The sequence below is a fragment of the Cavia porcellus genome, unplaced genomic scaffold (assembly GCF_034190915.1).
Source record: "Cavia porcellus strain 051 isolate PalLab524CR breed Dunkin Hartley unplaced genomic scaffold, mCavPor4.1 scaffold_3, whole genome shotgun sequence".
NCBI lineage: Eukaryota > Metazoa > Chordata > Mammalia > Rodentia > Caviidae > Cavia > Cavia porcellus.
In genome coordinates this window covers 8,072,234-8,097,647 of record NW_026947486.1, presented here as the reverse complement: position 1 = coordinate 8,097,647, position 25,414 = coordinate 8,072,234, and positions in this window count along the sequence as shown.

Sequence of the window (25,414 nt, the reverse complement as noted above, 5' to 3'; positions counted from 1 at the left end):
CCCACATGAGTCCAGATAAAAATCCAGAGTTCAGGACAATGCCTCCCACGAATCCAACTGGAGGCCCAGAGCCCACAAGAAAGACTCACGCCAGTCTCTTTTACGGATCTGTGCTGGGAAGACCCAAGGGTCAGCAGTGGAAGCCAGAAAGTCTATGCCAGCAGGATGAAGGAGCTGTGCTAGTGGGATGAGTGTTCTATGCTAGAGCTGAAAAGTCACACTCACAACAAAGACCAGGGCTATGCTGAAGGACAGCTGTCCTCAGCGACACCGAGGCCCCAATCTCCGATGACAAGCACAGTCAGGTACGTGCCAGGAAGCAGCGTGATGAGTTCATCCTGGCGACCAAGCAGCACATGTCTTCCCCTCCGGAGCCATAAAGCAATGCTTGATGTGGGGACCAAAGCTTCTCCAGGAGAACCAACAACTCAGACAGTGGCTCGTAGGAGAACTCACTGCCTCCTTAACACCTCAACCCTGTATACCTCCGTTCTTCTCCACCTATTTACCCTGGCAACCCTCTTCAGGTGGAGCATCTTTGCTCAATGCATGCTGATGTAATCCAGCTGGCGTTAAGTTGACCATCAGTTCTCAATTCATAACACCAGGTGTCTTACTTGGCCACAGCTACCTTACCAAGCCAGCAGAGAATCAATAGATTAAACAGTGAAATTTATTTCTCACATTCTTGTTGCTGAAAATCTGAGGTCAACATTTCAACACAGTTGATTTCTAGTGTGGTTCTCCTCCCAACTTGTGGGTGGCTACCTTCTCAATGTGTCCTAAAAGAGTAAGAGGGAGAGGAGAGGGAGAAAGATGAGAAAAAGAAACACATACGCACACACATAGGGAGAGGGAGACAGAGACAGAGACAGAGACAGAGACAGAGACAGAGACAGAGACAGAGACAGGCAGAAAGAGACAGACAGACAGTCAGACAGACAGATAATGAGAGATAAAAATGAGAAAGCTCTCTACTGTCTCGTTTTATAATGGTCATCAGACCAGAGCTCCACTGAGATGGTGAACCGTGATCCTTGATTTTTAACTTGATTGAGACACCTAGAAGCTTAGTAATGCACACTTCTGAGTGTGTTTGGGTAGGTCATGGGGTGTGACTTTGTGGACTATATCTGATCCTTGACTCTTTTCTCTTTGGATTTTCCCCTGCTCTGCTTTCCAGATGCTATGAAGTGAGCAGCTTTCTTCTGTCATGCACTTCTACCATGTTTCTGCAGTAGGGCCATCGAAACTATGGACTTGAACCTTTGAAACAATGAGCCACAAAATTTCTCCTCCTTTAAGTTGTGGGTGTCAGGAATTTCGTTCCTGCAAAGGAAAGCTAATACAGAAAATTAGTACAAATAATTGGTGTTATTGCTGAGACTTGACCTGATGATGTGATTTAGAAGTCTTTAAAATGTTCAGGAGTATAAAATTTTTTTGGAGAATCAGATTGATAACAGCCTAGCATAATGTAAGCAGAGCCTAATGAACAAGTCTCTTATGAGTTCAGGAGGCCAGAATGGTGAAAAGATTGCCAATAGTAAAGACTGCTTTCATGAGGTTTTAAATAGGAATGAGGACTCTTTTGGGGGTTCAACTAGAGGCAATTTGGGTTACGTCATGGAAAAAAATTGTCTATATGTTGTTCACAACCTGAGATTTTTCCAGGAAGCTGAATTTAAAAGAGATGGAGTAGTTTATCTGGTTGAGGAAATTTAAAGGCAACACAGTATTCAGGCTGTGAGATATTTCTGTTTGTTTCTACCAAGTTTTGTGGTGAGAGCAGAGAGCAAAAAGCAAAGCGGAAAATTTTTAAAAATCTCAATTTGGCCAGAAAATAGTGTACATAAATCTTGGATCAAATAAAATGCTGTTCCTGAAAAGATTTTGTGAAAGTGTTAGATTCTTTTCCTAGAGCCCCTGAACTTGTGAGAGTAAAGCTGCAGTTGCAGAGAAGACCCAAGGAATATGGATTTGGCAGGAATGTGCAGCATCTGTTGAAGAAAGCTGTAGGCAATAAATGGAGACAACCAAAGAGATTGGTTATCTGAGCTACAATTGGCAAGGTCATAGGGATGAGATCACCCATGCCATTTAGAATTCATATCATGCTACAATTTGTCCCCACTGCTGATCACTGAGCTGTGGGACTTAGTGTTTGCCCTGCTGAGTTTTGGTCTTGCTTCAGTCTAATTCTTTTCTATCACCCATTCCTCCTTTTTGGGATGGCACTTAAGTTGTGCCATTGTATCCATGGTCTTCCAAATTTCATGGTTTTTGTGCATCAAAAACATGCTTCCATTCTGTAGAAGTCAGGGTTTTCTAAAGAAAAAGTGTCACAGAATCAGAAAGACTAATTTTAAAATTTAGTCTAAGTTCAAAAGCATTAAAACTAGTAGAGGCGGGGCTGGGGATTTAGCTCAGCGGCATAAGCACCTGCCTTGTAAGCAGGCAGTCGTGAGTTCGATCCCTAGTACCGATAAAAACGAAAAAAAAAAAAAAAACTAGTAGAGGCAGTGATATAACATCTAGCCCAAGGACAAAGACCTAAGAAGTTAGAGTTCCAGCGCTCAAAGACAAGATAAGATGATATACAATTTTGAGAAGAAAGAAATGTAATTGGTCTGAACTCTACTTTTGGTTCTATCCTGAGTATGAATATTTTGAGTGATGCCTGCCCTTATTGGTGAGGGAAGATCTTTACTAATTTCACTGATTCAAATGCTGATCTTCTCCAGAAACACTCTCACAGGTATACCTAGAAACAATGTCTCAATATACACTTGGAATCACTTACCCTAGTCAAACTGACATCAAATTAACTATTGCATGCTAATAACTCCAAAGATTTTAACTTCCAGGTTCAAATTTAAAGTTTAAAACCCCAAATTACCATTTAAATAAGGTACAGGTAAAATTCAAGCTATGATTCATTGAAGCAAAATTCTTCTGTAGGTGTGAACATATGAAAACAGTAAAGTTATATCTGTAAAATACAGTGATGAAACAAGTATAGAATATACATCCCTATTCCAACAAGAAAGAAGGGGTGATGAGACACAGCAAGTGCAAAATAAAGGAAAATTTCATTACACTTTAAGGATTGAGAATAATCCTCTTTGTGTATGTATTCTGTGCTGTACCCTCATATCATTCAAATGGCTCTTTCTGAGGTTCCTATCCCCTCAGATATAACATTAATCAAGATATACTTGCTACTTAAGCTTCAGACAAAAGGTATTTAACCTGATAAAACCTGAATGATAGCTTATAGTGCATTTTTATTTTGAAGAACAGTTTATAACTGAATAGCTGTGTTGTCTTATTGTGAAGATTTTGAGACAACGAGATAAAAGAACAAAGGGCAAAAATCTGAGTGAACTTAGTAAACTGAAGGCCAGGGCCTGTGTAAAATGAAGTCCAGGACCTGGATGAACTAAGATAAGCCTTGGGAAACTGGAGTACAAGGGGCAAAGACCAAACTGGAGGGCAAAGGACAACAACTACTAAATTCTGCTGATAACAAGCAGCTGCTCAATATCAACTGCACGCTTTCATTTTCAGGCATTTGTCTGCCACTTTTATGCACAAAATGCTGCATATAAGCTCCTAGATTTAGGCTCTTCCTTGGTGTCCTCCCTTTGGAACTCCCCTCATATACTAAGGACTTTTCTTTTTGTCTTGGTTCTTTTTATTAAACCACACTTAGTTCATTCCACCCTGCTGCACAATCTGCTGTATTTTTCCATTTCCCTCAGGACAAGAGACTAGAGACAGGAAGATGGTCAGATATTTGATGCCCTACATGAGGCTCAACATTGCTATGGAGAACTAAGCATGGCAGAATGGCCATCTCTCTCTCTCTCTCTCTCTCTCTCTCTCTCTCTCTCTCTCTCTCTCTCTCAGTGTGTGTCTCACACACACACATGCACATGCGTGCACACACACATACACACTGTTTCTATCATTTTCCATTTTCCAGTCTAAGAAACAGTGGGGACTGGGCTAGTCAATTAAATGCTATTAGAGTGGCATCCACTTGGAAGCAGAGAACAGGCTCCCCAGCAACCTCCTGGATTAATTCTCTACTCATGCCCAAGGAACAGTGGAAATGTTAGCCAGACAGAAGGCTGGCTTCCTTTTCAGAGACAGATATCTGGTTATGTGAAACTCATGAAACTTGGGGCAACATTTGTAAGACTGGCTGAGGCTACTGTCTGAAGGGTGCTCAAAGCTCATTCAGCGGAGCTGCGACTCAATATTCCAGTAGAGTATCCAGCAGATGAACATTCACTTACTTATTGTGTCCAGCCTATACTCTTGTATGAGGTGAAAGGTAAACTCTCTTGGTGCTCTCCTCTTTTCTGGGCAACCTGAGACACCTCTCTCAGAGCGCTACTGTAAGCTTCCATTAAGATTTGAGCTACAGATTTGGGCTTCTACCTTCACAAATATGATGGATCTCTCTCTTCCTCATATATATATTGATAGATTTACTGGATGGGGAACAGATTATGATTCCAGTCAACATTATTATTGGGCAATGTGGCCAATACATCTAAGAGTTCACTTGGAATTAAAATATAGCATAACATTGGATTGCAAGTAACTTGCTCTGTTGGTGTTCTGTATTACAAGCAAACATTTTTCATAAAGTTTAAACTGATAAATAATGCCTAGCAATATGAGTAATATCTGATACCAAATGTCATACTATCACAAGTGATCCAATGTTCTCTTTCTCACTATGGGATTGTGAAGATCACTTCCCAAGAGAAAGAGTTTATGAATATCTTATCAAAGGAGGAGAAAAGGCAGAGAAATCCTTCAGTTCAAGTGAGATTTGGGAGTTATGTAAAATGTGAGAAACTGCAAAATTTTGTAGAAAAGCACCACTCAAATAGGGCTGTAGCAGTGTGATAACACAATGTCACATTGCCAAAAGTAAGTGTCATTGGATAAGTTTTTTTTTATAAAATTTACACACACACACACACACACACACACACACACACACAAAGATCCCACTGAGCCAATATTTAGCAATGATTCCATTTGTGAAACTCATCCCATACAATGACCCTCCTCTATTGTCTTCCTCACACTTATCTTTTCAAAGGTAAATGCAGATTAATTTGTTTATTTTTTATGTATTGTACTATCTTAATTATTTTTATGATATTACTGTATTGTAATTATATTTTTGGTACTGGGGACCAAACTCACGACTGTGTGTTTGCTAGGCAGGTACTTATGCAATCAAACTATATTCCCAGCCCCCAGTATTGTAATCATCTTTATATGAACATTTTGGGTTGTGGGATGAATCATCAGATTTTCCATTCTTTTCTGTGGTGAGATGTACTTTGATATACAAGTGCTTTGGATTATAAGGATAAATTATGCTCACAACCAAAGTTTAACTGTACAGTAGTACCTCAGTTCATGAACTTAATTTGTTCCATGATTCTGGAGGAAACAGACATTTTTGTGTCCATCCAAAAAGATGGCCAATGTTGTGTTCATTACCTGATACAGAGATGGTGAGCAAAAACAAAATTTTGCCACATGTTTCTGTTTGCAAACCAAATTATTAGCAAACAAAAATGTTTGTGAACTGAAGTACCACTGTAATTATTTTGTATGCTCTGTTTCTTGTTTGTCTATTTAAACAAATTAAGGTACCTACACAACTGCTTAGTTAAAGCTTTTTGTGATCATATCAATTTTATTTTTCTTTTATTTTTACCCTTGAAAACTTCTAGCTCCTTTGGTTCTTCCAAAAATAATAGCTATATAGGCTTTTGAAGTTAGCCACAGTCACTTATGACATTATAGGATGAGGGCTAATGGACTTGAGGTTTACATTGGACTTGCAAATAACAGCCTCAAATTTTGATAACATAAAAGTCATATATGATTAAAACTAATGTAAATGTTTTATATGTCAATTTTTAGATATATGCTCCATTTATGTTGACTTATGCAGTAGATGAGTAGACACTCATGGTAATAGTCGAAATGTTTTTTGTTTCACATAGCTTAACAGTGGGCAAATGTATAACAGTTGGTAATAACAAAGGTGTCTTTAAATTTGATAGCATGTTTTCATACCAGCTTTTAGCCAACCAAGGTGGTAAATTAGTTTTATGATAATAAAATGCCTATTTTGTATGTATAATAACTCAAAAAATAAGATTTTTTCTTGGTCTAAGTTTATACACACACACACACACATATGTTAATTATTTATTTTCTCCTGAGTAACCTAAAATACTTGTTAAAACAAATAAGTGGGAACCCTATGGACTTAGAAAACTGTTGGGCAAAGCCCCCTTCTGTGGATAAAAGGCAGCTGCCTTCACCAATTTGTTCAGTGTTACCCAATGATGGAAATTTCTGGATTTTTCTCAAAGTCTTACGATGGCACACCCCAGAAAATGTTATCAAATATATTATCATAATATATTTAAATTCATTTTAATTAAAAGTTAAGCTTTCTATGTCTAAAATAATTAAGTTCTTAACATATTAGGATAACCTTGATTAAATTTAAAAAATTATATTTAAAAACAAAGGCTCTCTCTCTCCCTTTATATAAAAAGTATCTATATATGTATGTTTTTCTTGTACCAGGAATTGAACTCACAACCTCATGATTGCCAGTCAGGCACTGCACCACTGGGCTATATCCCCAGCCAACAAAGGCCCTATATTGTACTCTAATGCTTTCTTATGTTTTTCATTATTAGATTTTTGTTTAGCAGAACTGAGTTTTAAGAATTTAATTAAATCTTGCTTATGCAATGTTTTCAATAGTTAGTTTACTATTGGTTAAATAACAATTATCTTAGTTTATGTCATAATCTGTATATCTAAAAACAAGATATGCTGTGAGTCTAATATTTACAGTTAAGTTAATAGAGTTAAGACTATGTAAATTTACTATAAAGTAACTAATAGACGCTCTGATTTGTATAGCATACATATAAAACTTAGACCCATAAAGTGATGAAATTTTGACATCTCTAACTTAGATCTTGACATCTGAAACTTGACTTATGTATAATGAATTTGGTTAAACAAGCATTTCATTATTTTATAAGTGAGACACACTTGTATATCAGGTAATAAGTTTGTTTGTGATCAACAGCACTGTTTCCTCAACTTATAAGATCTCTAAAAATGTACCTTAATTCTTGTCACACTGTGTAAACCTGTTAAAGAAATCTAAATTCTGCCTTGTGTAAACAATAAATAAATATATACAAAGCTTTCTATATATCTTTAACAATAATTATAACTAATATCATAGTATAATAAATATACTTGTGTTTTACAAATATACAAGACTTCACAGATACAAAATTAAAACATTTTGTTACACTGGTGACTTCCAGGCTAATGTCTGTGGTGGTAAAATTTTTATAATTGCTATATAATTGTGTTTATAACAATATGTGATTTATCACTGCTAAGTGATGCTTCCAGACTTTAAAATTCCTGTATGACTTCCTCGCTTGTGCCACAGGTCCCTAGATATAAAGACCTTTATGGTAAATTTTTAAGTTAAAGGCCAACTACAATGTATACAACTGCTTTTTCTCACTTTCCTTACTTGTTAATGAAGACGAGAATAGTTACATACCAGGAGCAAAGATGCTTGTTATGCATATAGATAACAGATCTCTGTACAACTGGCAGAGATTCCTCAACTAGCCATGGCCAAGAGTAAGACACACTGCACTTATAATGTGACCCCATGAAGTGGGCAGCTCATGCAGCCTGACTCTGTCTTTTTGTCTTTTCATCTCTTTTCAAAAGTTCACATGAGAGACTTCAAATACATATGGTGCATCTTAAATGATTATGTGTGGTTCAGTGACTCCAAAGTGTTACCTTTAGTTTTATTTTATAAACTTGGGGATACTTTAAGATAAAAGATTTTAGGGGCTGGGGATTTAGCTCAGTGGCATAAGCGCCTGCCTTGCAAGCAGGCAGTCGTGAGTTGATCCCCGGTACCCATAAAAACGAAAAAGACAAATAAATAAATAAAACAAAAGATTTTAAAATGCTGATTTTTTTTGCTAAATGTAAATCTAAAATAACTGAGAAACAAGACCTAACCTTGGTTTTATAATAAGGAGAGTAATGAACAAATACTTCATATTTCTCTGTGATAAGTTATTTTATACTAAAACAAATTTAAACACACCTTTACAGATTAAAAAACCCCAAGATACTAACATAATAATGTCAACATAACTTTATGCTCAAGTGTTATGTTTGCCCCACATTTTAAATTTTCCCTATAAAGCTTTATAACTGTTATCTGTTACACTTTAAAATTTTGACTCAGAAGACATTCATGGTTAGAAAAATAACAATTCTCTGATCATACTTTGTATTTTAAAGTATTTAATATCCAAACAAGATAATAATTAAACCTCCTGCTCCCACTTCAATACTGATGTAAGTGACTATGTGGTTTTTGAAAAATTAAGCTTACAAATCAAAGCTCAAAAAGATAACCAGGCTGGAGAGACAGCCAGTACTTTGGCCCTGACCTCTAACGTTAACAAGAACCAAGAAATGAGGAGAGTTCTCTACAAAAAACTCTAAAACTCTGGTACATCACCCAATCTTCTGAGCAGGGATATTGTCAGATCCCAGAGGACAGAACAACCAATGTATACTGTGTTAACAGGCAGGTCACCAAAGGAAATATATCTCCCATGCTTCTAATAGAAGCCATATCATATGGTCAAGCAAGACTGTGACTCATCTTGATAGAGAAGTTAAGAAGCTCTATATTGTCCCAGCAGTAACTCCGGAGAATCCTTAACTGACTTGATATATATAAAGTTTTGATAATTTTAATTAATACAGATTTCACTTTAACTTAATTTTAAGCATCCAACAGAAAATTATAGCCAATAAATATATAAAAATTAATAGTTATTTGGGCTATATAAACAAAATGAACTCCAGTTACTATACTGGCTCCTGCTGATAGGCTCCAGTTACACACATAACTTGTTAATATAATGGTTCTATGAGGCTGAAAAGCCAGAGCCACAGATTTGCAGGCTCAGAAAGAATCTTTAACTTCCTTAGCTAAAACTGACCTTCGAAAGCACAGAACCAGAAGTGTTAAAATTAAGTAGAATACACCTTCCTTGTTTACAACATGCTGCCATGGCCTTGTGCTATGGTTTGTGTTTAAATGTCCTCTCAAAGCCTCTCGTGGCCATGGGAGGCAGGCTTTTGAAAGGCAGCTGACTCATTTGTAATTGGTTCACTATGTAGTTCTGGGACTAGTGGTGTGAGTGTTGCGCCTGCGCAGGGTTGGGTAGCTGGCATACAATATAAGAAAGGGAAGGAGGCGTGCTTTCCTCGTGTGCCCTTTTGATTTTGTTTCTTCTGGTATGTGGTGCACCTGCCATGTTGCTCCTCAGCCAGGCCACCCTGACTTGGAGTCAACTAATAATGGACTTAAACCTCCAAAAACTATAACCTAAATTAACCTTTCTTTCCTACATTTTGGACGTCAAATATTTTGTCTCAGTAAAGTAGTCAAAATATCCTGTTCTAAAGATTAAGTGCTGGTGTTTCTTGGCAGAGCTCCCTGACATGAGAAGAAACTCCTTGTGAAACTAGCCTACTCTCAAATACAGTCTCATTCTCACTCGTATAGAAAATTGTAGATGTTGGTTCCCTTGAGCACTTGGTCAATTCCTGGGGGACACAAACTCCCTACTTCTGGTCACACATACATAATTGGAATATTGCCATTTTTTGTCTCAACTTCTATTTAAGGGACTTCACTGGTAGGAGAACTTTGTAGTGTCATCTGTGAAGAAAAGGCTCTGGCCAGACCCTTCCCAGTTGAAACTCTGAAAGCCATGTAAAGAGAGTCCCTGGTGTTGGGCACATAATTTCAGGTGTTGGAGTTCTTCGAATCTGGCTATCTAACTTTCTTTTTGTACTTTCTCTTTTTCTATGTAGTGACAGTATGTCTCAGTTAAGAGTTTATTAAACCTTGTTTCACTGATTTTACCTTGTTGCTAGACACTATTGTTGTTTGCAAATTTGACTTCTCAGTCAAGCAACTGTGACATTGTAGTCTCTTTAAAGTTACAAAATCTTTAGTCTTTGTATGGCTAAAACTAGAAAAACTTGCATGCTTATAAATAATGCATGTTGTTTTTAGATAAACAATTCACATCAGATAAAAATATCTTAAAAATAAACATATAGATAACTTACTGGCTGCCAAAAAGCAGAGATTATGTCTATTCCTAAAAGAAAAATGGTACTGTTATGTCAAGCAGTCTAAAATAGTGAGATGCAACATGAAAAACTAGCAAGCTGTGCCTTCAGGATTCACCAAAAATTATCTGAGTCATGGTGATTCTGGTTAGGGATCCTAAATTGGGTATCCTAGTTATTTCCCCTTGCAGGGGCATTGTTAGTGCTTCTCATAATCCCAATCATTTGGGCCAGTAGCACTCACCCTGTTGATAAAATTTATTTATTCTCTTTTGATAGCTTTTAAACTACACAGGATGATGCAGACAGACTAATGTGTAGGCATTCCTCCTGATTTCCACTCAGAGCCCTTGATAGAACTCATATTAATGGGCTCTGACTACTGTCCTGCCTGTGCTCCCTTTGAGCAAGGAGGCAGCCAGAGACAACAATGCTCCACCATCCCTAATAGCAGTTAGTGTCACCACTGATGAGGAGGACTTGAGAAGAATAAGATAAAAGGACAAATGGCAAGGGCCTGAATAAACTGAGTAAACTGAATCTCAAGTCCTGGATAACCTGAAATAATCCCTGGGAAATTGTAGCAAAAGGGACAGAGATCTAACCGGAGTGCAGAAGACAAAGGACTTAGAAAAATCTGCCGACAAGAAATTGTGCATCAGCAACCAACTGCATACCTTCATTTTCACACACATTTCTGTCCCTTGCATATGCCCAAAGCACCTAGATTTAGGTGCTTCCTTTTCTTTTGGAGCCCCTTTCCTCCACTGAGGGCTTTTCTTTGTTGTTTCTAGTTAGAGAAATCTGGTATATTCCCCACTGCTGTTCTGTCAACTCCATTCTTCTATCACCCTCAGGTCAAGAGCCCAGAGATAGAAAGTTGGTTATAATTCCAAGAATCTTGATAGTTTTCCTTCATTTTGCTTCTTCTTTATTCCTTTTGATTAAAGTTGGACATGTTTCTTTTATAAATTCTTCATTGAAAGATATTAGAACCATACCGTTAATGTTTTTTTCAACAATGTTTTTTCATTTATGATAGTATAAATGGAATGAGAAGTTACCATCACATTGGGGATTAGGACTTTAATATTTGATGTTTCTGAGGACATAAACATTTAGTCCATAACATCAGAGGATTTAAGATACGACTATGTTTGAAAATCAAAGAAAAAAAGCCATAGTACTGAAACTGCAGTATGCAAGTTGACCACTTGGGGTCGTGATAAAAGGTAGATTCTGATTCCATACGATGGGATTGGGCTTGGGCTTTGGCCTTACCAACAGCTCCCAAGTGACATTGGTGTTTCTGGTTTACAGATCATTATTTGAGTCACATGATGCCAGCAATTGTTTTCAATGCCTGCAATGCTTAGGTCCTGTCCCAGGGACTGATAAATTTGTTCTGGAAAGGGTAAGGCACTCATATTTTCAAAAACTTTGTAGCTGAATTTAATATGCAGCAAAGTTTGAGAATATTTGTGCTAAGTCAGATAGTGGTGTACTGATTTAATTTAATGTGTTGTCATTAGCTCCAATTTAGGCTAATGCTGCATGTTTTCCCCATACATCCACGTTCGTCCTTTCGGGTCCATGCAATGCGGGTGAGGTTCAAGGTTATAACTTCTTCTGACTGCTCTTGTTCATCTCTGAGTGGTTATAAGAAGTTCAAGGTAGAATCAGAAGACTCAGGTAGAACAGATTTTGGAAGATGTCCAAAGTGTTCCAGAGGCAATTTCAAAGGAAGATAGTTGGAGATAGGATAGGAGAGACAATCATGGAAATCTCCCAAAGAAATACTCAGCTATAATCTTAGGTCTGCTGTTCAAGCAGCTGAAATACCAATTTACTGTCCTTTGTCCTGGCACTTGGAAAACCAAAATAGCAGGAAAGAATTTCCTTCTCTACTATGCGGGGAGACATAGTAGAAATGCAAGAGATGCATTTCTACTATGTCTTCCAGTGGTAAAGTGTAAATGTTGACTTTTCTTTTCAAAGCCTGAGCATCACAAATGAATGTAGACTGAGAGCAGTGATTACGATGATGATGATGATGAAGGATGACTAGCATATAAAGTATTTATACTGTGCCACAAACACTTATAAGTGATTCATATATATTAATACATTTCACCGCAACAACCTAATACAATAGGTTTGATGCTTTTATTATTCCTGTGATACATTTCAGAAAACAGACTTAAAGAAGTTAAAGAGCTTGTCCAAGTTCACCCCAAGATAGAAAGTGACTAATCTTGGACCTGAACAGAATGAATTTGTAGTATAGTAAAGAAACCACTATAACAAACTGCCTCTCCAAAAGAAGAAAGTAAAAGGCTATACAGTGAACTAACTATTAAACGCACACAAATCGACAGTTACTTTGTACCTGTTCATATCTAGGAGAGAAATGTTTACTGATATAATTATACCTTAGAGACAGAGAAGGAGTTAGCCAGAGAGAAACAGAGAAGGATATAGAGACAGAGAGACAGAGAAAGCAGCCTGAGAAAGAAATGCAGTGACGTGATGAAGTTAAACTAAGGTTAATAAATGATCCAAACATTTTCTTGACATTAAGCTTAATGATTGATCATACTCATTTTTAAGAAAGTCTGAAGGGAAAGTCATTAAATGTGGAAGAAATTACTGCATAGCTAAACTTGTTCACATTTTACTCAATATTCAAACCAATAACCTACATAGATAATCATACTACTAATGTGTTTGTTCCTCAAAAATGACAGTTTGTGCTGTCATTGTTTGATTGATCACTTTTGTGTCTAGATTTTGTAACCTGAACAACTACTTCTGAGGTAACAATATGCAGTACATTAACTAGTATTATTTCCCTACTTTTTTTTTTTCTTTTTTGAAATTCGGTATCATTTCTGTTCCTTTTTGTTTTGCTTTTTAAAATAAAAAAAAAAGACCAGCTAGCAATGTAACTTTGAAAATCACATATAAAATCTATAATTTTTATCTTTCACTTATAATCTCCAGTAAAACAGAAGAAACAAAACGTATGGAGTATTTTTTTTGAGATGGGAAATGTTGGATTTTACATATACATATTAAATAAAGAGTAAATAGATTGAAATGGAAGACAGTTTTCAAAATAAAGGAGAATGTATTTGAATAGTACATCCCCAAGGATCTTGTTTTTACTGGAAAATATATATTTTTACTCATAACCAATGCACAAGGTAACAAAAGAACCTTTTTCTATATCCTCAAAGAAAAATAACGTTAAATATACATTGACATCAAGAGACTGACTTGGGGACACACTTTAAATGGGCCATTGGGTCATATGGAAAAGGTAAAGATCAAGGTGGAACTTGGGGTGTTTCAACTATTAAAACAGTCCCTCACCACTAGCAACAAAAGATTTGAATGTGACTAAACCTTACTGTCTCTACTCTTTTACTGCCAAGTACATCTAGTTTTATAAATGTAGAATTACCATTTCTTTCAAACATCTATTTTAAAACCTGACATTGGACTTCAATGGGAGTGGAAGGAGTGCTCATTGTATGAAACCTCCTGAATTTCAATCAGATGTATAACATGAATATCCCATTTAACTTGACATTTTATGCCTGCAGCCTAGATGTCCTCGCTACAAATGTCCTCAAGTTGACCACAATATCACCAATATCACCACCACCACCAGTAGCTAAAGTGTAATACCTAGAACTTAGACGTTTTCCCTATCTTCTATTTCTGTCTTCTCAGCTGTGAATACAACTTTACTGCTTCAAAATCTATGTGGAATCTGTGTACTTTTTCTGTTTCCTCAAACACTTCTGCTCTACTCTCTTATTGGGCAAGAGGCAATGTTTTTGTAATAATAAATCTTAGTTGTCAACTTGAGTGGACTGAGATGTCTAGAAAATTTGTAAATCACTACTCTGTATATTTTTATGAAGATTTTTTCCAGAAAGGGTTGGTTTGCTGTTAAGCTAAGTGAGTAGGAAACTAACTCTGAATATGGTTAGCGTTGCATTTTTTAATATGCTGAGGGTATAGACAGAACAAAAAGAAGGGAATCATGTATGCACTTAACTTTTGTTGAGTGAGTGTGTTTTTGCTGCTGTCATTAAGGCAAACCACTGGAATTGGAGTCTTTGCATCAGTAAATCTCTAGAGACTTTCCAGGCCTTAACCCTCCAACTGGGATTCCATTATTGCTCCTTTTCCTTTTGGATCCCCTAGATCAGGAACTCAGGAGCAAGTGGTGAATCCAGGTCTTGAGGCTGGAAGTCAGGAAGACTTTAAAGATGCTCTCTCTTTGCATAAGGAAATATGCAGTCTCTCTTTGCATAAGGAATCTAATAAATCACATATATATTTGACATAATACACATTTTCTCACATTTATATATATATATATATATATATATATATATATATATGTGTGTGTGTGTGTGTGTGTGTGTGTGTGTGTGTGTGTGTGTATTCCCCCAGAGGAATAGATTCCCAAGGGGCTCTATTCCTCTGGAGGACTCAAAAATCTAAAACTGTATGCTAACTTATGCTAGTCTTTCTACTTTATTCCAATCCCTCTATACTATTCAAGGAAACTTCAGCCATAAACTACATAATCCAGGGAATTTACTTATGTCTGTTATCACAAATATTTCCTTCATCATTGGACTCATGTTTTTCAGTCCTTTTTGTGAGCTAATTTAGGCTTTTTGGCATCAGGTTACTTTAATGGAATAAATGATAACATGTGGGAATAAACAAATGAAAGTCTTTAAGGTAATATGTGCATCATCACTGGTGACCAAGTTACATTGTGGATCTATGCAATAAATCAAGCTAAGTTTTAGCCCCACTACCACTGTGACCTTGGCTTACTAAGTGAGCATGGTTCTCTGCCATGCCCTCTTATATACCTTAATTTGTCTTGCTTCCAAGACTCAAAAGACATTAATATTTGCTTCTTTCAATTTATTATTTTATTTTGTTTTTCAATGTTGAGGATTGATCTCAGGGCATCATAAGTGAGTCAAGCACTCTATACAAGTCAGCCACACCAGCATAAGATCCTTTTACTTTAATTCTTGCTCAATTCCATTTTTTCACTTCTACAATTATTTCATTAAAAATTTAATACAAGTAGAGTTAAGCAAGCTTTCTTTTATTCAGCATAATTAAGATTCTTCCCACATTGTAACTAGAATCCCTGAATCATTTCCCTTTTAAGAATAATTCTGCATTTTTATGAACCTATGTATTTTTACAAATAATCAATATTATGTCATAATATTCTGAATGCTACAAAAAGGTGATGGGAATTCTGAACTCATAGTTGATATCTAAAATATTGATAAATTCAAAGCAGAAGTTCATTGAGAAACTTTTATGTTCATAAAGTGTTGAAATTATGGGCTGTTAGTCCCAGTCTTACATTCAAGGTAGAATCTTCACTCCATTTTCTGACAGTCTAAAGCAAAAGCAGGCTATAATCAAGTAAGTAGTCTATTTGTTCAATTTCATTATAACTGATGATATAAGCAATTCTTTTTAAGATAACAAGAGGCATTATGGTAACCATTGTTGATCACCTTGTAGTTTGTTTTTATATTATGTATTATGTCCATCCTTTTGATTTGACTGACTCTGTCCTGTTATGTCACATTTGTCTTTACTTTCTTCAAAAAAAAAGTAATAAGAACTGTGGGAGTAATAAAACCCAAAATGTGTAATTGTCATGTACAAAAGAAAGGAAAAGAAAGTGCTCTAAAGGATATAACTGCATATATATTTAAGTGTATAAGATAGATAACCATATTACTGAGTTTTGTTGGATCATTGAACAAAACTGTTTCCAGTTTCATTGTTTGAAAGTCCCCTCTATATGCTTTAATTTTGTAACTTGAACAACTATTGCTAAGATGACAATATGTAATTAACTTGTGATTTCCTACTGTTTATTTTTTCTGAAATTCTGTATAACTTGTACTCTTTTTCTGTTTTTTTTTCTATTTTCTTCTTAAATAAAATTTTTAAAAAGTAAGTAGTCTATTATTTATTTTCTCATCGACAAGACAAAATACTGAGCACACATATGGTAAAGGAGGAAAGGTTCATTTCGGTTCACAATTTGTAGAGGATTCAGTCCATACTCAGCTGGCTCGAAGGCAGGATGGCATGGCAGAGGGGCATCACAGAAGGGAAACAGTTCATCATATGGCAGGCAGAAGGCAGCCGGCAGCAGCAACAGCACCAGCAGCAGGTCAACATTTATAGTCCATCCAGGCTACAAAACTATCACTGGTGCCACTTATACCCAGGGTGGAGCTTCCCACCCTGTCATCCAGAACCATACAAAACCAATATTAGTGGACTAACCCAATTATTACAAGCTTAATTCATATTCACACATCCTTAATTCACAATCACACATCACAGATCAAATATTTGATGAAAAGTTCCTCCTATGAGTCTGTGACATTTTGGAGATCATCTAGATACAAACCATAGAAAGTAGAAAATGAGAAACTATTTAGGTTTCTCCTGCAAAGTCAGCTATTACCCTTTCATGAGCCCTTTTGTTATAATGCTCACAAACTTCTCAGAAGTCCATCCATTCCTAGTGAATAACCATGCAAGGTTGTCTGGCCTACAGTAGTCCTTAAGTTCTTAAAGAACACAGAATGGTACAGGGAAAAAAAAACAGACTAGAGGATCAATGGGACAGGTTAGAAAATACAGAAAAAACTCCAAGCACATTCAACTATCTTATATTTGACATAGGGGCCACAAACACTTTCACTGGAAGAGTGATCACCTCTTTAATAAATGGTGCTGGAAAACAGACTTTCCACATACTGAACACTAAAATTAGACCCATGTTTATCATCATGCACTAAATTAAAATCAAAGTTGATCAAAGACCTAAATATTAAAATAGAAACACTAAAACTGCTGGAAGAGAAGATAGGTAGAAATTTTGAATACATAGGTGCAGGCAGAGACTTCATGAATAAAACTGAAATTGCACAGGAAATACTACAAAGAATCAACAACTGGGATCTCATTGTATGAAAAAGCTTTCATACAGCAAAAGAAATCAACAACAATCTAAAAAGACAACCCACACAATGGGAAAATATTTTAGCCAGTTGCTCTTCAGAAAAAACCTAATATCTAGAACGTATTAGGAACTGAAAAAATCATATCCCTCCAATATAAAAGACCCAATCCAAAACTGGGCATCTAAGACGAATACAATTCTCAGATGAGGAAGTAGAAAAGGCAAATAAATACATAATACATGTTCAATGCCAATAGTCATGTGAGAGATGAAAGTTAAAATAACACTGAAATGCCATCTCATTCCAGAAAGAACGGCTATCACAAAAAGTCAACTAATAACAAATATTGGCAGGGCTGTGAGGAAAAGGTAACACTTTTCCATTGTTGGTGGGAGTGTACACTATTGCAAGCACTATGGAAATCAGTGTGTAGATTACTCAAAAATTAGAATTAGAGGTCCCATTTGACCCTGCTGTTCCCCTTCTGAGTAACTCCTCAAAAGAATTAGAAGCATTATATCAGTACACTATACGTTCATCCATGTTTATATGGCACAATTTTTAATATTTCAATCTTAAAAAACTGCAAATGTCCATCAATCAACGAGTGGCTTAAAAAGGTTGGATCACTGAACACAAGTGTTTGCAGTCTCTCTGACTGTTCACTTTTTATGCTTTGATACTGTGACTTGAGCAACTATCTCTAAGATGATAATGTGTAATCTATTAACTGGTGATTTCTTACTTTTTTTTTTGTAGTTCTGTATTACTTGTACCCTTACACCGCTTTGTTTTGTTTTGTTTTTTCTCTTTTTACTTTTAAATAAAAGTTTTAAAAAGCTATGTTTTTTAAAATAAATAATGGGTTACTACTCTGCCATAATGAAAGATAAACATGAGACATTTATTGCTAAATGAATGGACCTTGAGATCATACTCTTAAGTGAAATAAATGGGACAGACATGTATAAATATTGCATTATGTCACTGGTGTGAGAAACTGAAAGTACAAATAAAAACAAAATTATACAAGACAAATGGTTAATTGAAAAGAAATTGTTTAAAAGGAAAGGGGAACTAGGGAAGGAGGAGGAGAAAGGAAGGAAGGGAAAAGAAAAAAACGAGAAAAGAAAGAATGGAAAGTTTTGAAAGTAAGGAAGAGAAAATAATTTAAAAGAGCAGAGTGGAATGAGAGGGAAAAAAGACAAATCAAGCCTATCATATACAGGTACAAATTCCCTATGATGAATGTGATCATTGTATTTACCTAAATTGTGTAAGTAAACTTAATTGAATGTAAAAAGAGAAGTTAGATACCTTTTTCTGAAGTCCTCCAGAACTTCCCTCAAGACTTTCCTCTTCTAACCTCCAGGGATGTAGGGAACTATAGAATTTTATTATTGTGCTTTGGAAAACGTGGAAGGCAAACTATTCTTGTAGCAGGGTTTGCAGGTATTCCTCAGAGCCATTGCCTTCCACACACTTGGCCTCAGTCACCTCTACTCCTCATGGTGCCCCTGGCCGTGCAGCTACCTTCAGAGCTTCAGTGCTTTGTTTCCAGAGGACAGTGCTTTTGCTAGGTGACCAAGACCTCTTTCTGCAGTTGCCCAGGGATAGGCGACCAGAAAGCTAGTGCCTCTCCCCCAGGTCATTCCATTTTCTGTTCACCTGAAAGGACATAAAAATTTTATCTGCTTGATTTTGAACAGTGTCTTAGTTACTTTCTTAGTATTGGGGCACAATATCTAACCTACAATTTAAAGGAGACGGTGTTTATTTTGACTCACAGGTTAAAAGATTTCACTTCACAGTCAGCTGTTGCCAATACAGAGAGACACTGCATGGGAGAGTAGCAGAGGAGAAACAGCTCATTGCATCAGAAGCAGAAAGCAAAGAAGGATGAAGAAAGGGATACAGTGCTCCAGACAATGCCCATGGTGACCCATCTCTTCCCACTAGGATTTGTATCCTAACATCACACCCAACTATAAATCTACCAGTGGATTAATCCAGTATCACCCACTGATAATCCTACATGACATCCACACATGCACACACACACACATATTATACTATTGCCATCCCCAAAGCCTTACCTATGAGCAAATGAGGCTTTAGGGGTACATCAAGGTATAAGGAATAACATTCTTTCTCTTCCCGAAAAGATTCATGTGCAGCCTTTTATGCAAAACACATTTAGTTCATCTCTAAGCATTTCCAAAGTCCTAATGGCTTCAGCACTGCTGAAAAGTTCATATTCAAATTCTTTGAGATTTAAGGCAAATTCTACTGTAAGCCCTTGTAAAAACAGAAAAGACAAACACTTTCAACATACAGAAGCGCAGGATAAAAAATTACTATTCCAAAAATGTTCAAATAGGAATAACAGAAAGGAATGGAAATAAAGCAAGACCAAAATTCAGCAGGGTACACAATAAATCATGTAGTTTGATACTGTCACCCGAGGCAGTCTGTCGCCATATAAACTCCAAAGGGCTTAGATGATTTCACTCCTATGGCACTGCTAGCAACTATATTTCCCATGGTATATCTTTTGGGGTGGTTTTGCACACTCCTTGTGGCTTTCCTCAGGTTATCTGTGTTCCTGGCCTGGCTTTTTCAATCTTCTGGTGTCTCTACTGAATTTTTGGCTTCATATGCACAGCTTCATGCATTGCGCTCTCAGGGGTATACTACTTGGTCTCTCAGTCCTTCTTCTGAAATCTAGATGGATGCCTTTCTGAATCTACAACTCTTGCAGTCTGTATAAAGCTAAATACAGTACTATGTGGATAAAGGCTACTGTTTTTTATCTACCAACTGGAGCAGTAGCCCAGCTTCCTCCTGTCTCGCATGTAGGGAGCAAGTGCCTGGATGGTTGATTCCAATTACAAGGAAGAAATTTCCTAGGCCCTTATCATTATATAATATAGTGTCTTTGGGATGTCTTCTCAAACTGGTCTTCACCTTGGCAATTTTAAGGGTGAAAAAGATGAAGCTTTCCTAACGCAAAGATTCTTACATTCTGCATGCAACTAAAACCAGCACCACAGGGATGATGAAGACCTTATAGAAATAAAAAGAAAGTTAAATATATCCAACATAAAATGGTAAAAGACACACTTTTGCATTCCAAAAATTACAAACAGAAAGAAATGGGGCCAAACTAAGACCAAAATCCAGCCTAGTGAACACCAAGTTCCATAGTTTCATGTCCTACATATGGGGAATTCTGTCACAATGTATTAACTTCATAGAGCTTTGGTGAGTCTGTCCCTATTGCACTGTCAGTGTTTTCATCTCTCATGGCTTCTCTTTTGGGTTAGCTTTGCTCATTCCTTGCAGTGTTTCTCAGATAATCCACATTCCTGGCTTCTCCAGTGTTCTGAGGTCAGGTCTTCATATCACCTTCTTCAGTGTCATACTCAAAAACTTCACCCAGTTTTCTGTAAGGCACACTTCTTGGCCTCTTACACCTTCTTCTTCAATCTGGTGGAAGCCTTCTTGACCCTACAATTCTTTCATTCTAAACGTACCTAAAACTAGCACCACAGGGTTGATGCCAATTTCTGACATCAGGTGGAGCAGTAGCTAGGCTTTTTCTCTCTTGGTTGTACTGATTGAGTGCCTGGATCTGAGCCATCTTTTTTTTTTTTTCTAGAGAGAAAAAAAGAAAGGACACACACACACACACAAAAAAAAAAAAAAAAACAAAGCAGTAAAAGGATACAAGTAATAGATAATTTCAAGAAAAAATATACAGTAAGAAATCACCAGTTAATAGGTTACATATTATCTTCCCAGAAACAGTTGTCCAAATTACAAAATTAAAGCATATAAAGCGGACATTCATACAGTGACATTGTAGACAGTTCTGTTCAGCGATCCAGCAAAAGCTCAGTAATATGGTTTTCCATCTTACATACTCGAACATACCTGCGATTATATCCCTTAGTCTACCTTCCTTTCCTCTCTTTTTTACAATAACAATTAGACATTTTGGGTTTTATTACTCCCACAGTTCTTATTACTTTTTTTGAAGAGAATAAAACCAAACATGACTAAGCAAAATAGAGTCAGTTAGAACAGAAGGGTGGGCATAGAACATGATGCAAAAATAGAATACCAGGTGATCAAAAGTGGTTACCATTGTGCCTCTTGCTATTTTTAAATTGAGTTGCCTATATCATCAGGTATAATAGAATTGATCAAAACAGTACAGAACAAGACCAATAAAACCTATACTGGAGGCCTTACAGGACTTCAAAAAAAGGATAATAGTCAAACCATAATGGGCATCGTAGCATATCTTATTGCCTTCAAAGTGGTTGCCTATACCCTCAAACTTGATACTATCAAACAAAATAGAATATAGAATAATCAGTCAGAATAAGAGGGGAGAGCAATACTGGAGTTCAAATCAGGTTAATAGGAAAACCAAGAAAGTTACTATAATATGTCCCGCTATTTTTTTAATTTAGTTTTCCCTTAGAAAAATGAGAGAAAATAGATTAATTTAAAAAAGGGGGGAGATTGAGATAAGAGAGGACATTGTAACAGAACAACGCAGGTCAGAACTGAACAATTCAAGCATCATTGTGTTTCACCACCAGACAATCTAACATAATAGTAGTCGCCATAGTGCCTCTTTCCTTGAACTATTTGAGTGTAACTTCATATGCTATAACATCAAGCATATCAAGACAGTGTGAAGCCATTCAAGAGAATGCAAGAATTACAGGGTATTTAGAGCCAGCTAATAGAAAATGAACAACGGTTTCTATATTATCTCTTTGCCTATAAAGAATTTTATTTACACTACAGCATATAGTGAAATATAGTAAGATATATCATGTTAAAACGAGTGGAAACAGATGTACCACAGCTTGATGGGACCTCAAAACAAGATGATATTAAATCAGCACTAGCTTTTATATTGTGTTGTTTTCTTCAAAATAGCTATTCATACGATCATAGATACAAAAATCAAACAACCCAGGTTAAAACCATTGCAATTAATGAGAGAAAACATTATATGGCTTCAAACCAATATGATTGGGAATCATGATTGCCACATACTTTTATGTATTCTTATTATTTCTTACACTAGGGAAACTATTCGGTATTTATACATGTGAGTTTGATTTATTTCACTTATGAGTATGGTCTCAAGCTGCATCCATTTATTTATAAATGTCTCAATGTGATCATTCTTTATAGCTGAGTAGTACACCATTGTATAAAAATACAACTTTTTTATCCATTCTTCAGTTGATGGACACTTAGGTTGTTTCCAAGATCTGGCTATTACAAATTGTTGCTATAAACATGGGTGCACGTATATCACTGTGGTATGATGCCTTCAGTTCTTCTGGGAATATGCCTAGAAGTGGTATAGCTGGGTCAAATGGGGCTTCCAGTCCCAGTTTTCCGAGAAATCTCCAGACTGACCTCCACAATGGTTGCACTAGTCTACACTCCCACTAACAGTGCAGGAGAGTTCCTTTTTCCCCACAGCCTCTCCAGTATTTATTGTTGGTGGTTTTATTGATCTTGGCCATTTTTTCACGAGTGAGATGAAATCTCAGTGTGGTTTTAGTTTGCATTTCTCTAATGACTAATGATGATGAACATTTTTTCATATATTTATTTGCCATTTGTATTTCTTCATCTGAGAATTGGGTATTCATCTCATATGCCCACTTTTGGATTGGGTCTTTGAATTTAGGGGGTCTGATATTTTTTAATTCTTTATATGTTTTAGACAGAAGTCCTTTGAGGGGCAGTTCAGTAAGATTTTTTTCCCAGTTTGTTGGTTTTCTTTTCACTATGCTGAAGATTTCTTTTGATGTGTAGAAACTTTTTAATAAGAGGTGATCCCAGTTATTGACTCTGGGAGGTACTTCCAGTGCAGTTTGAGTACTATTCATGAATTCTCTACCTAATCCTATGTGTTCAAGGTTTTTACCCAATTTGTCTTCCAATAGATTTAGTGTTTCTGTTTTAATATTTAGATCTTTGATCCATTTAGATATTATTTTATTACACGGTGATAGGCATGGTTCTAGTTTTAGTTTTCAGCATATGGAGAGCCAGTTTTTCCAACACCATTTATTAAAGAGACTGTCGTTCTCCCAGTGAACATGTTTGGCCTCTTTATCCAACATAAGGTGGTTGAGTGTGTTTGTAGCTGTGGTCATATCTTCTAATCTATTCCACTGATTTTCAGCTCTGTTTTGGTTCCAGTACCATGTTGATTTTACTACGGTGGTTTTGTAGTATAACTTCAAGTCAGGGATGGTGATACCTCCTGCCTTGCCTTTGCTGCTTAGAACTAACTGTCCTTGCTATTTTAGGTCTCTTCTCACTCCAGATGAATTTTAGGAGTGATTTCTCGAGTTCTATGAGGTGTGTTGATGGTATTTTTATCAGGATTGCATTGAATCTGTATAAAAGTTTTGGGATAATGGCCATTTTCACAATATTTATTCTTCCTATCCATGAGCAAGGGATGTTTTTCCATTTTCTGAGATCATCTTCAATTTCATTTTTCAGTGTATTATAATTTTCCCTGTACAGGTCTTTCACTTCTTTCGTGAGAGTAATTCCTAGAAATTTCTTTTTTTTTTTTTTTTTTTTTTTTTGGTTCTTAGTGTGAAGGTTGTGGCTTCTCTTATTTCTCTCTCTGTGACTTTGTTGTTAGTGTATAGGAATGCTATTGATTTTTGAGTATTGATTTTATATCCAGCGACATTACTGAATTTATTAATTATATCTAGCAGTCTTTCAATGCAGTTTTGGGGAATCTACTATATAGAGTATCATGTCATCTGGAAATAATGATAGTTTTTCTTCTTTTCCTGTTGTTACACCTTTTATTTCTCTCTCTTGTCTAATTTCTCTGGTTAGTATTTCCAGTACTATATTAAATAGGAATGGTGATAAGGGACATCCTTGTCTTGTGCCTGATTTTAAAGTAAAGGCCTTCAATTTTTGGCCGTTTAGTATGATATTGGTTGTTGGTTTGTCATAGACAGCTTTTATTATTTTGAGGTAAAAACCATCCATTCCAGTTTTCTGCAAGGTTCTTATCATAAATGAATGTTGGACCTTATCAAAAGCTTTTTCTGCATCTATAGAAATGATCGTGTGGTTCCTACTTTTGGCTCTACTGGTACGGTGCATTACATTTATTGATTTAAGTATATTGAACCATCCCTGCATGCCTGGGATGAAGCCCACTTGGTCATGGTGTATGATCTTCTTGATGATTTGCTGCATCCTATTTGCCAATATTTTATTGAGGATTTTTGCATCTGTGTTCATTAGGGAGATCGGTCTATAGTTCTCTTTTTTAGTTTGGTCTTTCTCAGGTTTCAGTACTAGAGTAATATTTGCTTCCAGGAATGTCTTAGGAAGGATTGCTTCCCTTTCAAATTCATTGAATAGTTTGAGGAGTGTCGGCATTAGATCTTCTTTGTATTTCTTGTAGAATTCTGCAGTGAATCCATCTGGACCTGGGCTCTTCTTTGTAGGTAAGGATTTAATTATGTTTTTGATTTCATTAATAGAAATTGGGTTATTCAGTAGTTTTACATCTTCATGACCTAGCTTTGGTACTTCATATGCTTCTAGAAATCTGTCCATTTCCTCTGTGCTATCAAACCTTTGAGAGTAGAGGTTTTCGAAATAGGTGTTGATGATTTTCTGTATTTCTATAGAGTCTGTAGTGATTTCTTCTCTTTCATTCCTTATTGCATGAATTTGAGCTTTTTCTTCCCTTTTTTAAATAAGGTTGGCTAAGGGCTTGTCAATTTTATTTATTCTTTCAGAGAATCAATTCTTTAATTCATTGATCTTTTGGATTTTTTTTTTAGTCTCTATTGCATTGATTTTTGCTCTGATTTTTATAATTTCTTCTCTTGTTTTGGCTTTGGGCTTGACTTGTTCTTGTTTTTCTAGATGTTTGAGGTGTAACATCAGGTTATTTATTTGTATTCATTTGATTTCCTGATGTGTGAACTCGGTGCAATAAATTTTCCTGAGGACAGCTTTCCTTGCATCCCACAGAATCTGGTAAGTTGTAT